Source organism: Tasmannia lanceolata, unplaced genomic scaffold, assembly GCF_043159265.1.
Source record: "Tasmannia lanceolata isolate RefF3 unplaced genomic scaffold, GAP_Taslan_0.1 ptg000003l, whole genome shotgun sequence".
Classification (NCBI taxonomy): Eukaryota; Viridiplantae; Streptophyta; class Magnoliopsida; order Canellales; family Winteraceae; genus Tasmannia; species Tasmannia lanceolata.
This window is the reverse complement of record NW_027518680.1, coordinates 25324170-25334813: the sequence shown is the minus strand read 5'-3', so window position 1 is coordinate 25334813 and position 10644 is coordinate 25324170.

Here is a 10644-nt window from a genome sequence, read left to right as displayed (position 1 = left end):
GAGGAATAGTTACTTTTACAGCTGACATAGATATGGACCATATGGTGTGCCCAGAAAATCTCCCCCATAGGTTGGGATCATGGGTTGGGATTATCCTATGAGATGATTTTCTGGAGACAACCTATCTAAGTCAGGGCCTAACAAATGAATGGTTTGGATCACCCAAACATAGTTGGGCCCGCTGTTTTTGAGAGAATCACCTTACCTAAAAACCAAAATAAAAGGAAAATTACTTCAAGTGCGCTCAAGTTCCCAGTCCCAGATAAATTCTGGGTAAAAAAAGGTGCGGGGCAACTTCAAAGTTTAACTCATTCGGGTAGTCCCACCAGGCCACCATAATTGGATGGTAAGAGAACCTAATTTAAAAAAAGTATCTTGTAAGAGGAGAAATTATATGATGCCTGACCGTGAAAATGTAAAGGGCGGAAGGAGACAAAACCTGCTACCTTGGTTTTTGAACCAAGGAAAAGTAAAAACGGGGCTTTCTCTTGGATTAAAAATCAAGGGAGAGATGGTTCTCTCTCTCCGCCCTTCACATTTTCATGGTCGGGTATCATATAAGTTCTCCTTGTAAGAGCCTATCAAAAGAAGCTACAAAAGAAGGTATTTGGTCGGGGTCATGCCTAAACCCAGCTTACCCATTTTAAAAAAAAAAAAAAGTTGGCATTGATATTTTAAATTGGGTGTGCATGTGACATAGAACTAGGATCATGTAGGTTAGCTCATGGGACTCTACCAAATCAATGGTCTTGATCACACATGTATGCTATGTGGGACCCAACATTGACCATTAAGATCATTTCTTTAACAAATATCGTTTTTGGTAGTAAACTCATATATCTAAGTTTTCAATTCTTAGAGTTATGCAAAAATAAATACATCAGATTTTGTGATTATGTCTGGGTAAATGAAGGGCATTTTCATATATTGGGGCCATCCATTCGAATCGAGGACGCTCCGTCGGATTTTGTGACCATGTTTGATCACAATCTGAGATAACTTGTAAGGACATACGGTATCTAACTTAATATTTGAATCTATTGGACCATATGGGTCCTATGGTCCATTGATGCCCCTCACCACATTATCTTGGAAGGGGAAGAAAAAAAGACAAGTATTTTTTCGCTGATTACTATCAGAGAAAAGTAATGACCTAGTTTATGATCCCTTGTATCTTCAAGTGTCATACTGCCTACCGCAGTGACCCCGTATTTGCATCATTCATTTGAGAAAAATCTGCAAATTAATGAAAGTTTTGTATATTAATTAATAAAGGAATTTGCTAGGGACCATCCTAGAAGGCATTTCGTGCCTGGGATGCTGCATGTGAGAGCAGTCACACATGCTTGGATTTTGTCTTATTCATTTAATTCATACGAGGTGGTTGTTCTCACATGCAACAGCCCATGCGTGAAATGTTAAAACTCATATTGCATGAACGAATCATAAGCATAAGATTCAATAAATTAAAAGCGAGAAAATATAAAGCATAAATACCTCTGTCCATGGCTTTAAGATGCTCTGACAAAATGATTTTTTGATTTGAACCTCTGCAAGACAAGAAAACACGGTCTTCTACTATATCCATGTCCTTATCTGTATTCCAATGGGGAGATATAACAACCTTATGTGTGAGAGCAGGGACCAATCCCGTATTTATAATAATTTAAAGGAAACCCTAGAGTCCACCCATTACCGGCTCTTCTTCCTCAAACAAGCCCACTAACTTTATTGGGCTTACAACGGGCCCACACATATTACTAACCCACTACCGTACCACTTGCAACATTAACACATGTGGATAAGGTGTTCCCGACTCAAACCTTATTTATCACTAACCATATATGGGCCGATCTGGATTACTCTTTGCTATAATCAAACATTCACTACAAACCGATGTTACAAAAACCAAAACATGTCCTATGCAAGTCCATAAAAGTCTTACATTCTCCCACTTGGACTGTATAGAACATTTATAGAAAGCTTTAACATAAAATCTTTGCTTTGAAAACTTAATTCAAAACTTTAATTTGAAAACTACTCTCCGGATTGCAATGGCCACAAAAGAATCCTGATAAGAGCAACACCTCAAGCTTTGCTTTAATCAAACAAAGCAACTAATACCCAATCATGAAGATCGTTGCATCATATTACGACATAGGACTATACATGTTAAATCACTAGAAACTTCATTAACATAGGCTAATTGGTATGGCTATGTGGTATGGAAATTAAATGTAAATGTGATCTTTCATGCCTATTTCTAAATTGATCCAAGGGTGCCAAGAATCTGGAAGAAATCCCAACACCCTCAGAAGTTGAGACCAGAAAGAAAGATCAACATACCAACATCAGTCTGGAAAACGGTTTCTCCCTCCTAAAAGAGCCTACATGAGATGTCCCAAAGAAAGATGACAATGATTAGTCCGAGACAGATTCCTAAGATGATGATGATAGTCTTCAAGAAGAGGCTGAAATGGAGATCATGCCAAATGAATGCGCGATCCAAGCGCACCTCCCGTCAGAGGAAGATGGACACGCCCATTATGAGAACAAACCATCAGAAGTTGAGGAAGAGCGAGATAAACAGGACACTGGGTCAAAAGATGATAACCCTCCACCCACTGAGGACAAACCACTAGAAACATGTTAGCCCAAGATTCTCCATGGGTTCAACTAATCACCTTTACCTTGTTATTTTGATGGTAGCAAATCCAAATTGATTAGTCCTTATGGACTAATGTGTTGCTTTGTAGCATTGTGCCTTAGACAGGAAACTCAAATGTCAAACCAAAGTTAGCACATCTAGCACAATACAACTCAACACATGGCTTGCAGATCAACATGCACAATGAACCAAACGAGCTTGTACATACATTGGAGACATCATCCTTAGATGTTCGAGTCAAGAGCTCAAGTCAAAGATCCCACAAGCATGCCTTGCGAAGTGCCAAAAGAAGCTTGAAGATGAACTAGCATTGGTGATCACCTCATGTACCATTGAAGATGTTCAAAGAATGAAGGAAGTTACAAGGCCCAAAGCAAGTTGAAGAGTTCACTCACAAGTTGAAGATGTCCAAGAAAGTGCTGAGGAGCCAAGACAACAAGAAGACTCAAGATTTTACATTTTATAGATTGTATTGGAATCCGCTTGTTAAATATTTTTGCACTTTCAAAAATGGTTTTCAAATGGTTTTCATAAAAAATTTGACATCTTTAAAAACCATTCACACACCCCAAAATGTGTTTGAAAACTTTGGACTTTTGTCCAAAAACAATGGCCCAAAGCCCTAAAGTTTCAATATGTAAAACCAGTTTTCAAAACAGAGCCGGTCGACCGAGGCACACTGGTCGAGCGCGGATAACCTTCTGGAAATCCAGAGGCCATCCAGCATGGTTGGGCCGGCCCAACCGCCAAAGGGTCGGGAGATCGCGGATAGGTTTGGACGAAAATTTCAATCCTCCAGAAAGCCCACTGCAGGCGACTATGCTACCCCGGTCGACCGTGGAGGTTTGAAATTTGAAAATAAAAAAAAGGTGGGCTCGATAAGGGGGGCGACTGCGACATCCAGGTCGACCACCCCCGTCTGGCAAAGTTGCCGCTGGGGCCTGCGCGACTTACTTTTTCATGGCCATTTATTTACTGTTTTGCCCCCAAACGGTCATATTACTACTTGGGCTATATATACCCTATCCTTGACCATTTAAACAACCTTTTTGCAAGATCATTTCACATCCTTGAAAGCTTAAACATTTACATTCAACAAGAGGATCTCCATAGGGCTTTATTAGTGTAAATATTTTAGAGAGATTGTGAGCTATTGATTGTATGTATTAGCCTATCAAGAGGCATTGAGCGGGCTTCATCTTCTTACTATTCATTGTAATCAGGGTCTACGATTCGGCCCAACAACAAAGGTGAATCTGGCGCGAAGATGAGCTTTTCCCTTTGAGGCGGTTTGCAAAGAGGATCACTACCTTGGAGGTGGTTTACGAAGAGAAGTGATTTCCTTGGAGGTGATTTTGTGAAGAGGGATTGTTCCTTGGAGGCGGTTCGCAAAGAGAAGTGATTCCCTTGGAGGCGGTGTGCGAAGATGGTTGATCTTCTTGGAGGCGTTTTTGCAAAGAGGGTTTGTTCCCTTAGAGGCGGTGTTCATTGTAAAGCTTGGGGATTCAGCATTTGAAGAATCACATCATAGTGAAGGAAAATCCTAAGGAAAGACCAAGTACTAGGGTAGTCGAGTAGGTCCGTTTGTGACCGAACCACTATAAATTTGTGTGGTCTCCTTGCTCTCCTTCTTGCCTCCTTTGGGTGTTCTGGTAATATCTAACATTTCTTTATGTTTATAATTATTTGAACAAGGGTTAGATTTAGACTAGTGTTGATTTCAAAATGTTAATTAAATTTGATTAAAAAATTTAATTACCCAATTCACCCCTCCTCTTAGGTTGCCCTTTGGGATTTCAAAACATAAGACAAACTACTGAGAACAAACTACCAAAAGTTGAGGAAGAGCCAGAGAATCAAGAAGCTAGTAAGAAGATGATAGACCTCCTGGAACATTAGGGGCATCAAGTACACTCAAGCTATTTGCTCCAACTGGCATTTCCATGCTAACTATGGCCATATGGAAAAGGGTCGTATCTAGCTTTCTTTGGGATCCAAAGGTAATTCACATCAGAATCATTCATGAAGGGTACCCGGAAGTTTATTTCGATGACCTTGACATATGTTTCTTCGCCATTCATGAAGGGTACCCATCACTAGTATTTTTGGATCATTTGAGTCCTTTGTTTTCACTATCTAAGTATGTTTCAAGGATAAGGTTGATGTTTTCATACTTAAATATATCATCTTTCTTTTCATTTAATAAATCGATAGGGGTTCCTACCAAACCCCAGCTTATGTACAAAAAAAAGAGTATACAAGTAACTTCCTTTATGCTCTGTTTGGTTGCTTCAATTTGGCTGGGAGATTAGTAGAAGAAGAAGTGAGAGAAGAAGACAAGCATGGTAGATGAGGAGAAAAATAGTGGAAGATTGGGAAGTAGTGTTCGGTTGCAAGTGTAATGACCAACCCTTTAATTGGGTTTTGTAAATTTAAAATTTGATAATTCCACCCCAAAATTTAATAAAGTGGGTGTGACTAAATTACCTAAATAAGTGACATTAAGCATTAGTTTAGGGGTATTTTGGACTTTTAAAGTTAATTTGAGAATCCACCTTTAGGCCTCCAAAAAAAGTTGGCGTATCTAATCTCCCAAAGAAATAGGCGTGTTCCCATATCTTTCTCCCTAAAAATAGCATTTATTTACAATCCCTTTAAATTAGGCCCATTCCCATATCATCTCCAAAAATATTGGTCCTACCCAATCCACCCCTAAAATATTGCCGCCCACTCCAATTTGGAGTGGGTACGCAAATCGATGTTTTCCTTTTTGGTTGTGTATACTGGGCCCTCAAATCAGCCCCATATATGTATATATATATATATATATATATATATATATATATAATGGCATATAGAAAAAAAGATTAGAAAAGGTAAAAAGGGAAAGTAAATAGGAGAAATATTAGCAAGCTACTAAAACACTGGAGATTTACAAATCTCCACACTGGTATGGGCGTGCACGCTTCCCAAGGAGGGGCGTGCGCATGTTTTCTTTCCCCAAATCTCCTACTAAATTGTGTGGGACACTTTCCTCCTTGCAAGTGGAGTTTTGTAAACTTGCTATTCTCAATTGATACGTAATTAGCAATAAAAGTAGGAAAATAGAATTAAAAATCAAATAGGGAAGTGATATGGAAAATGTTGCCACAAAATAATTGGAAACTCAACACACCACAATATATATAAATATGAGGAATAAGATTGTACGCTCGACCGTACCTAAAGTTAGGTACGATAGAGTGCAAATCACATGGGTCCCACATTTTTGGTGAGCATCTAAACCATTCATTTGCAAGGCCCCATCATAGATAGGGTGCATACCAAAAATCAGCTCCATAGGATCATCCTAACCCATCCATTTGTGGAGGCCAAAATGGACAGACAGTGTTTGTCCACAAATCTGCCCATTTTGGCCTCCAGTTTTGGAGGGGTTAGGATGATTCAATGGTGCTGATTTTTGGTATGCACCCTATCTATGATGGGGCCTTGCAAATGAATGGTTTAGATGCCCACCAAAAAAAAGGGGACCCATGTGATTTGGCACTCTACCGTACCTAACTTTAGGTACGGTCGAGCGTACAATCATTTTCCTCTATATATATATATATATATATATATATATATATATATATATATAGATAGAGAGAGAGAGAGAGAGAGAGAGAGAGAGAGAGAGAGAGACGGTTCCTACACACGTGTAGATAAGTTATCTACACACTAGCTTAAAATACAGTGGGGGCCACATTATTTGGGTGATCCAAACCATTCATTTTAAGGCCCTTTCATAGATAGGGTGTCCACAAAAAATTAGATCCATAGGATCATCCTAACCATTCGAACTTTGGAGGCAAAAAATGAACTAATTTGTGAAGGTTTAAAGACATCCATTTTACCTCCACAAATCGTGGGGTTGGAATGATCCTATGGATCTGATTTTTTGTAGACACCCTATCTATGTGAGGGCCTTTAAAAGGATGGCTTGGATCACCCAAACAATGTGGGCCCCCATTGTATTTTAAGCTAATGTGTAGAGAACTCTCTACACATATGTGTAGGAACCATTTTCTCATATATATATATATATATATATATATATATATATATATATATATATATATGAGAAAACGGTTTCTACACACAAGTGTAGATAATTTCTCTACACACTAGCTTAAAATACAGTGAAGGGCATATTGTTTGGGTGATCCAAACCATTCATTTGATTGGCCCTCACATAGATAGGGTGTCCACAAAAGATCAGCTACATAGGATCATCCCAACCCTACGATTTGCGGAGGTAAAATGGACGTGTATAAACCTTCACAAATCTGTCCATTTTTTGCCTCCACGGTTCGAAGGGTTAGGATGATCCTATGGAGCTTATTTTTAGGGCACACCCTATCTATGTGAGGGCCCATCAAATGAATGCTTTGGATCACCCAAACAATGTGGGCCCCCACTGTATTTTAAGCTAGTGTGTAGTTAACTTATCTACACTTGTGTGTAGAAACTGTTTTCTCTCTCTCTCTCTCTCTCTCTCTCTATATATATATATATATATATATATATATATATATATATATATATATATATATATATATATATATATATAGTGGGGCGTCCCTCTCTCTCCCCCAAAATTTTCACACGTTTGAGAGAGAGGTGCGCCCAATAAGAAAAAGAGAGACAGAGAGAGAAAGAGGAGGGAAACAAAAAAGTAAGAGGGAAGGGAGAAAAAGAAAAAGAGGGAAGGAAGAGAAGGGGAAAAGAAGTCAAGAACGGTGATTCAACGAAATTTTCATCTTCAAGTAAGTACGTAAATAAATCAATCTTTACGAATAAATATATTTTCGTTTCGAATAGGTGAATTTTTGTTTCGGATAGGTTATGGATTGATCTAAAATCATGATTTAGATAATATTAATAAAAAATCTCATATCTAGACTCAATTCCATGCCCATATGAACCAAAAAAAGAAATTGATAACCGCACCCGATAGGTTCATCCTATATGAAATTTAAATGAATTAGGGTAAAAATATAATGGAAATCAATTTGGAAATAAATATACTTGCTGGAAACCAAAGGAATAACTGATTTTGAGACAAATTCCATTTTTGATATTTGCACAAAATTCTTTCATCTTATTAGAAATTTTAAGGAATTAATGCTGATTTTCAGCAGTAAACTATCTAAATTACTATCATACCCAATTCCAAAGTTCCAGATTTTCTGAGTTGATGTGTGCTGATTTTCAGTTCGTTCCGTTTTTATTAAAAACACAAAATTCATTCGTCTTATTAAAAAAATTTAAGGAATTAGCGCTGATTTCAACACAGATTATTTTATATGAATAAATCTCTCAATTTTAAGTTTTTTAGAGATTTTCGCTGATTTTCAGCTAGAAATAGTTTTCATATTCGCACAAAACAATTTTGTCTTATTAGAGAATTTCGAGTATTTAATTTCTGTTTTTGGCCAGAAATCAGATTTCAAGATATAGGTTATTTAAATAGATTGTAAATTAAATTTTATTATTTTTAACGCTCATTTACAGCAACTTTCAGTTTTGATAATCGCACAAACTTTCATCGTCTTATCTGGGAATTTTTAGATTTCAACTGTCAAATTTTTGAGGCATATGTAGACATGATAAAAATGGTTTTACTTATAATATATCATCTTAGAATAGGGGTTTATGGATTGGAAAGTTGAATAAAAAAATAAAAAACGTAGCCTTAAGGATAACCTATAATAAGACCTAAAGTTAGGAATGTCATTCAAAACTAATAATGAGAACTTAAATCGTTCTTCTGACCTTCGTACAGGCGATCGACACTGCTAAACCTCTGAGGTTATCATCATTTAAACATCAGCAAGACAAGGCAAGTGATGTTAGACTTGTTGGATAGGGGTAGAAACAATATTGTATTTATGAATTATTTTTTATGAAAATGATTATTCCTATTTTATTTCATTTCATGAAGAAAGTAAGTTATCACATATTATGAATTATGAAATAATAATGATAAGAATTGGAAGAATAATTTACCCCTCATGACAAAGGAGGAAAGAGGTATATAGTGCATTCATATGTATGTCATACTCTAGGGGGAAACTGTGTGAGGGGGGACTAAGAAGAACCCTTGGATCCAACTTTGGGCGAAAAGCCAAAAGCCGATCGGTCCGAGAACGTACGACAACTGGTAGGCGGTGCAGTTGGGAGGAACCCTTGTGGTGAACTGATAGAAATCCTAAAGGAGATCACATTCCATTAGGGAATGTGAGGTCTTTAATGGTCAATGATCGCTGACTAGGCTATAAGCCACCGTTATACATGGAAAAGAGAATGTTGGGATGCCGCATGATCATTGGGGTTGTATGAGAGAATCGTATTGATTGTTCATTCATATTTACTTTCAGTCATTTATTTCCTGTTATTATTAGAATAAGATAAAAGTATTTTAGCGCTGCAGCGCAGGAAGTTCCATGTGCTGTAGCGCGTTATAACGCCTCCCATTGGTCACTTTTGTGGGCCCGCAAAGTGGGACCCGCTAAACGAACCAATGGGGGGCGTTATAAACGCGCTACAGCGCTGCAGCGCAGAAACACTTTCCTCTTAGAATAATTGATTCACTTCACTGTTAATTATGATGCAAAACATGTTTATTCATTTTAATGAAGAATTGTGAATAATGCAATGGTTATTATGCTTTTTATCCCTCTGGTCTTCCAAATGACCTTGCTCTCTGACTTAGTTACCCTACAGTCATTGTAGGTGAGGACGATGGAGCGTTCGCCAACGAGAATATTTGATGAAACCAATGCGGGAATGGGGAAGAGCTCAGTGTCAGAAGTTCGGAGTGACATGGTGTCATTACCGAGAGTTGTGTTTTGTGGACTTTAGTTCTTTTTATTTCAGTTAGTTTTAAGATTTTATTATGGTTGGCTATTGAGTCGTGGTTTGAATTATTTTAATTTCATATTTTAAGGAACAAGGTTGTTTTATTGTTGAGGTAAACAATTAAAGTAATGCTTTATTTGAATTTAATTCTTATCGTTTCCGCTTATATTGGTTTGCTGTTTTTTTTTAAAAATCAGTGGTTTTTGGTAGCGATCACAGGCAATGGAAGCCGAGTCGTTATACGAAGCAATCTGTGAGAAGATTAGCGGAATATATAGGGGTGTAATTACCAAAATAGAGAGTGGAAGAGAGAGAAAAGAAAAGGGAATAAGAGAAGAATCTTCTCCCCGAATTTCACCAAAATGGTGAAAGATGGGGAGAGGATTAGTAAAGATGGGGAGATGATTAGTAGAGGGAGCGTTACCGCCACGTAGGAAAAAAGGTAATAATAATGTCTGGTGGTCAAAAGAAATTTGGGCAACCAAACATGCTTTGAGCGGATCTTCGAAAAATCAAATGCCGATAATCTCCCACATATGAGCAACCAAACAGAGTATTAGAGAAATTATATGGTGCTCGATCGGCACCAAGACTGGCGGGGCATCTGCCCTTGACATTTGATCCAACAACAGCCTGTTTGATCAAATATCAAGGGCGGATGCCCCACTAGGGCTGGACCTGCTGGTGCCCCCATCGGCCACCGTATAATATATCTCCTTTACCATTAATTGTTATAGTCACTTCTACAAAAGCGACTTTCTTTACCATTGTCTTTTGAAAAGGAGTACAAAAGTGACTTTGTCTGTACCGTTTTCCAAGCCTAAATTTTCCTATCACCATTGATTATAAAAGTAACCTATCTGCATGTCGTTATTATCGATCTCTTACAACAAAAGCACAAGAGCACACCCCTCGCCGCCTCTCTTGCTATCCTCGTTACTCTCTAGACGCTGTCCTTATCGAGAGACGTACGTAAATGAATGATGCTTTTCCTAGGAAAAGGCATTAACGTATAACGTGTGGTAACTAATATCCCACTATCTAAAGAGCCAATCGTGGAGTCAGTTACCATT